Source organism: Bos indicus, chromosome X (genome assembly GCF_029378745.1).
Source record: "Bos indicus isolate NIAB-ARS_2022 breed Sahiwal x Tharparkar chromosome X, NIAB-ARS_B.indTharparkar_mat_pri_1.0, whole genome shotgun sequence".
Classification (NCBI taxonomy): Eukaryota; Metazoa; Chordata; class Mammalia; order Artiodactyla; family Bovidae; genus Bos; species Bos indicus.
The window spans coordinates 10,521,504-10,535,009 of record NC_091789.1 but is presented as its reverse complement, the minus strand read 5'-3'; the positions used below and the strand labels follow the sequence as shown (position 1 = coordinate 10,535,009).

The 13,506-nt window shown below is 35.1% G+C and overlaps 1 long non-coding RNA gene across 1 annotated transcript; it reads right to left on the bottom strand.

Annotated features, from left to right (window-relative positions):
* Positions 1–359: 359 nt before the first annotated feature.
* On the bottom strand, positions 360–10,751 carry LOC139181387 (uncharacterized). Its single transcript, XR_011565362.1, has 3 exons — positions 10,671–10,751; positions 1,524–1,662; positions 360–1,094 (listed from the first exon to the last, which is right to left on the bottom strand). It is a non-coding gene; the product is annotated as an uncharacterized lncRNA (long non-coding RNA).
* Positions 10,752–13,506: the final 2,755 nt, after the last annotated feature.

Genomic DNA, 13,506 nt, shown 5'->3' with positions numbered 1-13,506 from the left:
ATTTTTCATTGTTTATATTTACTACCAAATAGTAAAACGTGGTACATAAAAGTGACATGTGCATCTCTTTACAGAACATAGTATAGGAATGTAGTATGTATCTTACATATACACACTCATCTTAATACTTATAAAAGGGAGAAATGTGTTCTTTACAAAAATAAACTCCTACCCACTAAAACAGATTACTGAAGACAATTATATTGTGTGATAATATGCCATTTAAATGGTAAATCATTACCATAGAATCATTACCCCCAGTATATATATGGGTTAATCTGTACTTGTAATATTTGCACTTGGTTCCCTCAGCTAGATTTAAACTCTTTAATATGAACTATTTTTGCATTACTCTTAAGCAAAAGTTGGTCTACAGTTTCTCAATAGTTAGTTGACCAAATGCATAATGAAGTGTCTTTTAGATAGAAGCCTAAATCTTGTTCCTGCAATTTATCATCTGGATTTTTATTTATATAATGTGCCTCAGTCACATACCTGGTATAACCTATGACTCACTGGAAGATTGTTTTTAAGGTTTTCTTTAATGCGGACATTGTAATTAGTCTTTGAAAGTCTCTAGAGAAAGGCCATTTCACTCTAAACTTTCATCTATGTGGCAGATTGAATTGTTTAACACTGTGCCATGGTTTTGCCTGGGTCATATTGAAATACTTCTGTAGTACTTCCAGGATTGCTTTAAGTAATGAATGTACTGTAATACTGTAAGGAAACATGAGGATTAAGGTTGACATAAAAAATGCTAACGTTTGTAAAAGGAAAATTGTTATGGATTTCTTATTTATTTCTTGATATTGGGAACTTTGAAAGGGCTGGGATTTCATTACATAATCTTAATGTGGCATGGATAGTGAATTTTAGCTTTCACAAGTATGTCTATAGAATCTTATAGGAAAAAATAATGAAGGTTTCCTAGCATAACACATATCAACATAGAGTCTTCTGGGAAATACATTTTATTAATGATTTAACTTCTTATTTTTCCACAGGATTTGAGGTTCCAATTAAAACCCTGTTTGGACCATTGAGTTACTGTCTGCAAGTGCTTAATCTTCACCGAAAGCCTCATCGCTTATCTTAAAACAAAAGAAGAACGTGGTAAGGAGAAAAGTAATGAAATGCAGCATAACACATCTTTCAAAGTAAGGGGAAGTAGCTTTTTAAAAATGATCTAGGATCAGTGACATTCAGAAATTATTTGCTGTACACTAAATGTGCTCAAGTGTGGCATCTGAATTCCAAGGACTCTGTGTCTTCTATTATGAAATGAACCACACAGTGTTATTTTTTTCTCTTTGCTGTTGCAGTAGCCTAAGGTAATAATTATTAATGTCACTGATATACCACATATGGTAATATGGATTGCAAAATGAATATTCTTCTTTAATAGAGATTCTATGATGCTCTGATGTTAAAATGATAAGTATAACTGACAACCTTAAATGTTATTTTTTTTTAAGTTCACAATTCTAGTATTATTCTCAAAAACAGATGTCTATACTTACTCATATCTTGGGTCATATTTAACAGCTTTCTGTCCAATACATCATGATGTCTTTTAATTCTTATGTTGTTAATCCATCATTTTTGAAATACTTAGTCTGATGGTTCTTTGAAGTGTTATGTTGTACTCAGTAACATTGCCTATATCAGAGGAAAGATATAATCGAGATGTCATTGAAATATTCAATGAAAGTGAGTGTCAGTCACTCAGTTGTGTCCGACTCTTTGCGACCCCATGGACTGTAGCCACTAGGCTCCTCTGTCCATGGGGATTCTCCAGGCAAGAATACTGGAGTGAGTTGCCATTCCCTTCTCTAGAGGATCTTCCCAATCCAGAGATTGAACCCACATTTGCAGGCAGATTCTTTATCACCTGAGCCACCAGGAGAGGCAATATCAATTCCCAAATTTAAATCTAATGAAATATTTAGATATTAAAAGATAGTTGAAAAGTATTCACACTTCCCCCTAGTAGTCTCTAATAATGGGATGTTTTTCCTTACATTAAAAATTTGAATAAACAAATATTTGCCACCAAAGACAGATCACTCCCAAATGAATTGACATGAAACATTTATATTCACAACAATTGGAGCTGACTTATTGAAGATGACAATTATTAATTCTGGATTTTCAAAGTATAAACATGTTAGGTAGTTAGAATAGGAAAAAGGAGTCCAGAATGATGGTGGCTAAAAGACAAGGAAGGGAAAAGCCTGTGAAAACAGAACAAAGGAAGGTCCAAGGACCGGAGTGAGGACCTCAGGTAAAACAAACAGCACTCCTGGCTAGCCCAATTTACACAGAGCAGGCCCAGAGGTAGGAGAAAAAACGTATAAAAAGAGGAGCCAAAATTGGGCTGGGGGCCTCTCTTCTCTTTGCGTCTTTTGGGTCAGAATGCTCTCATGATTCCTGGATGTATTTTCCTTTACTTTCTAAATAAAACTGAGCTGTAACATGGAGCTGTAATACTGGTCCGTTCGAGGGCTGAAACGCTGGTCTGTCCGTCACTTCAAATTTTTGTTGCGATGAGACAGAACCCAGGAAATTACAAACTCCCCCTACAAAGAGGTAAAGTTATGGCTATAGTAGTGGCAAAGTTGCTAGTTTTGTTAGACCTGTTAGCCTTAGAATGAAGAATACTTTCAAGTGTCTCTAGAACTTTCATTATGGTTGATAAGATTCAGGAACTATGTATTAATCTCTGAATCTCAACCCTTCTTTTAGCGTTTATCAGGATGCCTATATTTGTTGAATGTTAGGAAGTAGAGAGCAAGGGAGCAAGGGAGATAAGAGTTATGTTTCATAGCAGCCAAGAAATTGGTCTACTGCCCTGTGTAAACATAGTTTGCTATTTGGTGCTAAGGATTTTTATAAAATACTTCATTTGGATTCTCTTTCTTATAGTGGTCTCCACTTAAGAGTTTATTAATGAGCTATGCCCATGGTCCTCATTAATTCATCAGCAGCTTCTTTAGTATATTTAGCTTTCTTTTAAGCCCCAGATCGTAGCTGCTGAGAACACCAATGGGAAAAGTTTAATAGCCAGCATAATATGCTAATCTCTTTTCAATAAGATTTTATTTTATTTTACTCGATTTGAATAGTTGACTTATGTATGAGATTCACCCTGTAAGTTCACTATAACCCTTTTGCTGCTGCTGCTGCTAAGTCGCTTCAGTCGTGTCCAACTCTGTGCGACCCCATAGATGGCAGCCCACCAGGCCCCGCCGTCCCTGGGATTCTCCAGGCAAGAACACTGGAGTGGGTTGCCATTTCCTCCTCCAATGCATGAAAGTGAAAAGTGAAAGTGAAGTCGCTCAGTCGTGTCCAACTCTTAGCGACCCCATGGACTGTAGCCTACCAGGCTCCTCCGTCCATGGGATTTTCCAGGCAAGAGTACTGGAGTGGGGTGCCATTGCCTATTAAAATACATCTCTGTGAAATATAATTTACTGTTATTGGAAATATCAGTGCTCATATGTTTATTAGGTAAATGGTAGCTGGCTTATGTGCTGCATTTTTGTATATTACCTAGTCTTAAGACCTCAAACTAATAGTTTGACTCACTAATTCTCATAGTTTTTTTTATAGTTACAAATAAGTAAGAGGAGACTGCCCTCCTTTTAGGATATGGTAAAGGAATACCCCAAGGTTACCTCTGCATTGAATCACCGTATAAGTTGTTTGTCAAATAAATATTGGTCACATTCCATTCCAGGCAATATCTCTAGGTTTATAAAAATTAATAAAACATGACCCTTGTTTACTCAGATCATATAATGATGGATGAAGCCAAGTATATACATCATTTAATATAAACTTTCTAGCATTCTGAAATATGTGTAGGATGATAGTAAAATCCTGAAGAGGGACATTCAAATCAGCTTGAAGAGGAGGTTAGGCCAGTGAAGAAATACTTAAAGAGATAATTCTTAATCTATCAAAATATGAGTAGAAGGCAGTTAGGCTAAAAAAAAAAAAAAAAGATGTGGAGTTTCATGGGGCAGCAGGGAGAGGAGGTGTAAAGTCACAGATCTGATTAAAATGAAGGTCACCTCTCAGTGGATGATATGACAGTGAAAAAAGAATGCTTCCTGAAGAAAAGAGGCTTCCTGAATGAGGTAAAGGTTGATAGAAGTCTGGAAGCATGAGTAAGTCCAATAAAGAATTGAGAAAGAATGTTTTCTAAGCAGAAAGGATAACATCCAAAGACTGTGTTCATAAGCTTGCTTGATGTCCATTTGCATGCCATCAGTGAAAATAAATTTAAGAATCAATGGTCCTTTTTCTCTCATTCTCTACATTGTTAAGTAGTCAGTGCATTGATTTCTACCTCTTTGAACTCTGAGAAAATCATATAAATATAAACATGAAATTACAAAACTGAAGGAAATGTAGTTTATACTTCATTCAGACTCTCATTTCCTAGATGAAGAAATTGAGGAAGCTCCAAGGAGTCTTACGACTCGTTCAAGGGTGAGCTGTTTTGTTATTTTCAGAGCCTCAGAAAAATCCAATACCCCCATATAAGCAGAAACTTAAAAACTGAAGTATTTTAGTATTGTTCCCCTCAATTCCAGCAGATTGCCATTAGGGGCAGTAAAATGTAGAGCTTAAAAGTGTCAGCTCTAGAGTTAAAATATTTGCTTTCACAATGTACACATTAAGTGACTTTAGGCAAGTGATATAATCTCTTTTTGCTTCAGATCTATCATCTATAAAATATGAAATAATAATGCAAAATGCTTAGATCAGTGCCTAGCTCATAATAAGCACTCCACAAATGTGCTATTATCTGTCATTAGGCAATCAAGCATTAGCATTCATGCACAGATTGTGCTATGGGCACTCTTGAAATTGATTTGATTATCCAAATCATTTTTAAAATTTTGTTATAATAACTGTCACATCACCAATTTTACCAAAACCTTTCTAATTTATGTTTTAGAACTGCCACGTACAAAAAAAAAAAAAAAAAAGAATCCAAATTATATGATTTTAAATTATTATCAATGGAAAATATTAAATTTTTATAAATTAAGCAATATGAAATACCTGTTAAGGGATAGTCAAGTAAGAATTGGAAATCTATTACTTTGAAATGTGAAAAACATTCTTATTCTAAGCAAAATTGTCCATGAATCCGTTTCTCATATGAGAATATAAGAATGGCTATATAACCTTGCATTTGATCACAATCTTATGTTCAAGTACCCCTACTATATAAAAAATACAACAGATTAAACCGGAAAGCAAAGAGTATAAATTCCATACTTCATGGAATAAAAAGATTGGTACTGTCCTGCATGTCAGAAGGATGATGGCCTTTGTTCCTTTGGCAAAATCACTTTAAGGACATTTTTATTCTTAAAATGTCTAATATAAATTTCCTACCCAGTGGATATTAGACTTTTGCTGCAAGGCTTTTGGACATTAGATAACTATTTATGACACGAGACACCTCAATGCTTCCAAAGTCATTATATTCAGTGCTAATGAATTGAAACTTTTAGATCTATAGTGTGGTTCATAAATCGAGACAACATTTTATACACATTTGTGTGATCTATCTTTATGCACAAAGAAATTAACTAAACAGAACTATTACCATCTTGGGAAAAACATGAATTTGTTTTGCAATTACAAAGATTTTTAAAAATAATTGTCTGTGTTTGGAGAAATAAGTAATTTATAAAATGCAGAGGATATGATTTTAAAAATAGAGGTTTACAGTACATGACCTACAAATAAAACTGTTACGTAAAATACGCAATGAGGAGGCAGTCACATTTCACAAATCATAGAATGCTGGGTTTTCTTAACACAATGATATCATCAGTGTTGCTGTATTATGGTATAAGTTTCTATATACTATTATGAGAAACATTTATTTTCTGCTATTTAAAAACTATAGTAGTAATAAATGTTCAAAGCTTACAAGTTTAGATTACATTCTTTAGGGAGCAGAATTTGACAACTCCTTTCTCTCCTTTTGGAGAAAGAAACACAAAGGAAACCAGATATTAAGAATCTGTTTTAAAAACATACTTTCAGATAAAAGCTGGAGTGTATTTTCTCCCTCCACACTGTTCTACTATGAGAGCTACTATGTAAAACAAATTTTCATGTAGTCCATGGTTTACATTTATGACCTGATTTATTTTATGTCCACAATAACTTAGCAAGGAAGGCAAAGAGGCTATACAATTCAGAAAGGTATTCATTAAAGGCGGGATAGAATCCACCAGGGAAACAAAATGGTCCTGAGCTTTTCTTTGCTGGAAGTTTTATTCAATGTCCTTTAATGCTCATTCACTGTCCTTACTCATCTGCTCAGATTTTCTATCTCTCCATAATTCAGTTTTGGTAGGATGTATGTTTCTGGGAATTTATCCATTTTATTTTCTAGGTTACCCAATTTGTGTGTAATTGTTCACAGTAGTTTCTTATGATCCTTAATATTTATGAGGTATCAGTGTCATATCTCCTCTTTCATTTCTGATTTTATTTGAGTCTTCCCTTTTTCTCTTAGTTTAGCTAAAGATTTGTCAATTTTGTTTGTTTTTAAAAACAAACTTTAATTTCATTGATTTTTTTCTATTGTTTCTTTAGTCTCTAGTTTGTTTGTTTTCATTCTAAACATTATTTGCTTCAGTGCTAATAACTTTGGGCTTAGTGTTTCTTTTTCTAGTTCCTGAAGTGTAAAGTTGGGCTTCCCAGGTGGTGCTAGTGGTAAAGAACCTGCCTGCCAATGCAGGAGCCACAGGAGATGTAGGTTCATCCCTGGATCAGGAAGATCCCATGGAGGAGGGCATGGCAACACACTCGAGTATTCTTGCCTGGAGAGTCCCATGGACGGAGGAGCCTGGTTGCCTACAGTTCATAGAGTCACAAAGAGTCAGACACAACTGACAAAGCACACATGAACGAGGTGTAAATTAGATATATTGTTTATTTGAAATCTTTCTTTTTGCCTAATGTAGGGGTTTGTCCCTCTCAGAACTGCTTTTGCTGCAGTTCATAAGTTTAGGTATGTCTTGTTTCCATTTCCTCAAGATATAGTTCTTCTTTGACCCATTGGCTGTTCAGGAGCATATTGTTTAATCTCCATATATTTGTCAATTTTTTCAATTTTCCTCATTACAGTCTGTGTAACATACATATATATAGTTGTATACTTTAAATTTATTATATTTTTGTCAACTGTACTTCATTAAAGCTGGAAAAAATACACTTCACCTTCTCGCATTAAAAATAGAAATAAAAATGGTATTTTTAAAAAGTTCTTCAACATCTGAGATTGAAACAGGAGATTTTCTTCTTAAGACTTGGTCAATAAAAACAAAAGCAAAAACCAGCAGCAAACAAAAACTAAAACCTGCATTCCTCAACCATTCTTATTAATTGAAGTTTTACTAAGTTCATTATATTTTAAAGATGTTTTAAGTGTGCATTTTCATATCAGAACTCAGCCTTCAATTTTAACCATCTATTGACAGCTAATTTTCTATGCCTATTATTCATGATGTTTTTACTTTCTTTTGTATCACTATATAATATCCTCCTAAAGCTATTCTGTCTCAAATTTTTAAGTTTAGACATGAAACTCTTCTTTATTTTGACCAAAAGTGACTAAGTATTACATAGTGTAAACATTGTCCTCACAGCAACTGGTTTCCTTGAAAGAATGGTACACATGAGTGTGTACGTGTGTGTTTCTGTCTGTGCCTGTGTCCATGTGCATGTGTGTGTCTGTAAACATGATAGAGGGAAGGAGAGAAAGAGGGAGAGATGAGAGGGAGAGAAATCACTAACTTTTATTGAGGAGAAAATTCAAGTAAGTTAAATAAGTGAGGTATACTAAAATTCAAGGAAGGGAAGTAAACAGTAATTCTTCATTCCTAGCCTAACCACCTTTCTCTCTCTCTCTCTCTCTCTACATATATATATACATATACATATATATTTTAATGAGACTTCATTAAATTTTAATTTGAGACTGGGTTTGGGAAAAAATTTCTATAGCAAACAATAAATTCATAGACATATTAAAAGTGTAGTTTATTTCAAGTATAACTGAATTCCTCATAAATGGAACAACTTTTGGAAAACAGTCTTTATTACAGCTGATATAATCCAAAAAAAGTTAATCAATTTTTAAGGAGTGCAAATTTTGTTTTTTTTTCCCTGACCTTTTATTCCATTTCAAAACCCTTATTTGGGGTTCTTTTGTTGTTGTTGTTGTTGCTTTGAGTTGACTAAAGATGCTTTGGGGCTTCCCAGGTGGCTCAGTGGTAAACATAACCCTGCTGATGCAAGAGACGTACATTCAGTCCCTGGGGATTGCCAATCAATAGATGCACATTTGATCCCTGGGTCAGGAAGATACCTTGGAGAAGGAAATGGCAACCCACTCCAGTATTCTTGCATGGGAAATCCCATGGACAGAGGAGCCTGGCGGGCTAGAGTCCATGGAGTCGCTAAAGAGTTGGACGCGACTTAATGACTAAACAACAACCACAAAGATTCTTTTGCAGCATTGTATTAAAGACAAAAGAACATTAACTTCCTTTCATTGGAAAATTAAAGTTATTCCTGCATTCAGAATTGTTTTATGGGAGCATTCTCTTACTTTAGCAAACGTGTTTTTGTTTGAACCATTAACTGTGAGTCATTTGGATCTATAGAAAATGAATTGAATGCCTGTAACTTACATATTTATTTTCACTAAGGCCTCATCAGTAAGATGGAAAAATAATGCAGAAAAAATTCTAGCTCCTGGATTTCTTCTCCCTCTCAGTAAATACAGCCATCTCTCAGTAATATTTTCCATTTTGGATGTACATCACCAAGAAGGTAATTTGTGGAAGGTAATTTGTCAGACTTTGTGGTTACCTATTTCTTAGACACATTTTATTTCCACCAAAGTCTTTCTCCCTGATTTTCTGGCTTTAAGATTTATTTTCAAATTCCTTTTGTATTTACAAATAACGTGCTTGACAGATATGTTACAAGGGTTGTTATACATGTAGTAGAGTGTTTAAAAAAATTACTCTCTTTGCTTATAAACCAATTTATTGTCCTTTGTGCAAAGTAACAAGCCATTCTGTCATGGATGAAAGATCTTGATTTGACTGTTTGCAGCGCACAACTCCTTCATGGCTGAAAGCTTCTAGTGATTTCAATCTTTCTGTCACCCATGCAAATCCCCTATCTACATACAGTTTGATTACAATAGATAAAGATTTATTTTGCAGTTACTAATTGCAATAGTTTCTTGATTAAATGTCTCTATTACTAACTGTTCCATCCTTTCATGACCTCTACCACCCCCTCCACCACCACTCTTCACCCAGCTGCCATCACAAAATTCATTGACAATAAAACACCATTTCAGATTTTTGTGTGAATCAGGGCTCTCTGTCAGCTTATTTTAAATTAATTCTTTGATTTTTAGCTTATCACTCAAGCTTAAAGACATTATCATGACAATTCTTAATGTCAATTCTACACGTAAATGATTATACATTTAGAGAATTTTAAGGTTCATACTTGGGTGTTATTATCATGAATGAATAAGTCAGATTCTTACAATGGAAAAGCTACTGCCTGGGAGTGAACTACTTTTATTGACATTTTGGAACTATGACAGTTCCATTTAATAAAATGTTAACATAGTATTATAGTTTAACAGCAGGGGAAACTCTGATTCAATGCCTTTCTTAGCCAAAGAAACAGATTGGATAATGAAAACTCCTTATTGACAATAAGAAACACCCTGTTACATTTGCAATTACAGTGTTTCTCTTAATTCAGTATCTCAGTATGTGTTATCACCCTTGAAATCCTTATATTAATCTGCACTAATTGGAGTAATTCTTGCTCCCATTTTGAGAACTAGGAAACGAAAAAGTAATTTTTTTTCAAGATCACGTATCACATCTGTGATAGAGACCGAAATAAAAATTTATCATTGCAGATCATGTGTGATGTGTTTCTTAAGCAATTTCTGTCATTATTCTCAGTCAATTCTCTTAACCATGAAATAACTGCTTCTGACAAATCAATGAAGACCAAGTCAAATCTAACACATGGAAGGTAGATTGTGGATCTTGGCACTTTACAAAGTATTTTCACACCCATTATCTCATTTTTTTTTTCCTTATAACAAACTTAGAAGCAGGTAAGGTAGGTATTTTATTCTCATTTTAGAGATGTGGAATGTAAAACTCAGAGAGGTGAAATTACAGAGTTAGGAAGTGGAAGAGCCAGGATTCTAATGTATATCTTTTGTTTCCAAACACAGCAATATCAATACTAAATATAGTGCCAGTCTTAACACTATAGTGCCATCCAAAAACTTATAATTTGTATCTAGACAAATATCTAAGCATTCTTGTCAAAACACAAACATCATTTATCAGATAATTGCATTTTAGTTAAGTATACCTTATTCACAAAACTATGAATGTTATGAAACAAAATATTCAAAAAACATAGATTTAAGAAACTGTTGTATCTAAGTATCTGTTCTATTCAACTATTTATACACCAAAGAACTTTCATATCTGTTATTTAGTTATATGAGTATGATTAACCACATTTCATATGTGAAGAAACAGACTCAGAAGAATTTAATAACTTACCTCATATTGCAGTTTGTAACTTGGTAGAGCCAGTATTCAAACCAGTAGATATCTTGTTCTCTAAGGCTTTGCTTTTTCCTAAGTCATGTAAACAATCAAGAAAGAAAAGAGCTATTTTATTGATGGCAGGAATCCTTTCTCAACATTCACATATATCAAATCATTTCCAGTTCAGTCACTCAACAAGTCTGACTCTTTGTGACCCCATGGACTCAAGCATGTCAGGCTTCCCTGTTCATCACAAACTCCCTAAGCGTGCTCAAACTCATGTCCATTGAGTTTGTGATGCCATCCAACCATCTCATCCTCTGTCATCCCCTGCTCCAGCCTTCAGTCTTTCCCAGTATCAGAATCTTTTCCAGTGAGTCAGTTCTTTGCATCAGGTGGCCAAAGTATTGGAGCTTCAACTTTAGCATCAGTCCTTCCAATGAATATTCAGGACTGATTTCCTTTAGGATTGACTGGTTTGATCTCCCTGCAGTCCAAGGGACTCTCAAGAGTCTTCTCCAACACAACAGTTCAAAAGCATCATTTCTTTCGTGCTCAGCTTTTTTATGGTCCAACTCTCACATCCATATACATGACTACAGGTAAAACCATAGCTTTGATAAGATGAAGCTTTGTCCGCAAAGTAATGTCTGTTTATTAATATGCTGTCTAGCTTTGTCATAGCTTTTCTTCCAAGGAGCAAGCCTCTTTTAATTTCATGGCTACAGTCACCATCTACAGTGATTTTGGAGCCCCCCAAAATAAAATCTGTCACTGTTTCCATTGTTTCCCCATCTATTTGCCATGAAGTGATTGGACCAGAGGCCATGATGTTAGTTTTCTGAATGTTGAGCTTTAAGCCAACTTTTTCACTCTCCTCTCTCACTTTCATCAAGAGGCTCTTTAGTTCTTCTTTGCTTTTTCCCATAAGGGTGGTATCATCTGCATATCTGAGGTTATTAATATTTCTCCGGGCACTCTTGGTTCCAGCTATCAAATCATGTAGTACACTTTAAATATAGTACAATTTTATTTGTCAACTATACTTCAATAAAGCTGAAAAAAGTTACTTTGATACTGTAGCCTTCCTTGTATAGGAATTATTTGTATATTTCACATATAAAAGTTTTTGTTAAATATATAGCCAACTATAACTGCGATGGACATCACCAGATGGTCAAAACTGACTATATTATTTGCAGCCAAAGATGAAGAACCTCTATACAGTCAGCAAAAATAAGACCAGGAGCTGACTATGGCTTAGATCATGAACTCCTAATTGCCAAATTCAGACTTAAATTGAAGAAAGTAGGGAAAACCACTAGAACATTCAGGTATGACCTAAATCAAATCCCTTGTGATTATACAGTGGAAGCGACAAATAGATTCAAGGGATTAGATCTGATAGAGTGCCTGAAGGACTATGGACGGAAGTTCATGACATTGTACAGGAAGCAGTGGTCATGACCATCCCCAAGAAAAAGAAATGCAAAAAGGCAAAATGGTTGTCTGCAGAGGCCTTACAAGTAGCTGTGAAAAGAAGAGAAGTGAAAGGGAAAGGAAAAAAGGAAAGATATACCCATTGGAATGCAGAGTTCCAAAGAATAGCAAGGAGAGATAAGAAAGCCTTCCTCAGTGATCAATGCAAAGAAATAGAGGAAAACAATAGAATAGGAAAGACTAGAGATCTCTTCAAGAAAATTGGAGATACCAAGGGAAAGTTTCATGCAAAGATGGGCACAATAAAGGACAGAAATGGTATGGACCTAACAGAAGCAGAAGATATTTAGAAAAGGTAACAAGGATACACAGAAGAACTATACATAAAAGATCTTCACAACCCAGATAATCATGATGGTGTGATCACTCACCTAGAGCCAGACATCCTGGAATGTGAAGTCAAGTGGGCCTTAGGAAGCATCACTATGAACAAAGCTAGAAGAGGTGATGGAATTGCAGCTGAGATACTTCAGATCTTAAAAGATGATTCTGTGAAAGTGCTGCACTCAAAATGCCAGCAAAATTTGGAAAACTCAGCAGTGGCCACAGGACTGGAAAAGGTCAGTTTTCATTCCAATCCCAAAGAAAGGTTATGCCAAAGAATGCTCAAACTAGCACACAACTGCACTCATATCACAGGCTAACAAAGTAATGCTCAAAATTCTCCAAGCCAGGCTTCAACAATACGTGAACTGTGAACTTCCAGATGTTCAAGCTGGATTTAGAAAAGGCAGAGGAACCAGAGAGTAAATTACCAACATCCATTGGATCATTGAAAAAGCAAGAGAGTTCCAGAAAAACATCTATTTCTGCTTTATTGACTATGGCAAAGCCATTGACTCTGGACTACAACAAACTGTGGAACATTCTTAATGACATAGGAATACCAGACCACCTGACCTGCCTATTGAGAATTCTGTACGCAGGTCAAGAAGCAACAGTTAGAACTGGACACGGAACAACATGTCCAAATAAGTTCCAAATCGGAAAGGAATACGTCAAGCTGTATATTGTCACCCTGCTTATTTAACTTATATGCAGAGTACATCATGAGAAATTCTGGACTGGATGAAGCACAAGCTGGAACCAAGATTGCTGGGAGAAATATCAATAACCTCAGATATGCAGATGACACCACACTTATGGCAGAAAGTAAAGAAGAACTAAAGAGCCTCTTGAAGAAAGTGAAAGAGGAGAGTGAAAAAGTTGGCTTAAAGCTCAATAATCAGAAAACTAACATCATGGCATCCAGTCTCATCACTTCATGGCACACAGACAGGAAGACAATGGAAACAGTGACAGACTTTGTTTTGGTGGGGGCTCCAAAATCACTGTAGATTGTGACTGT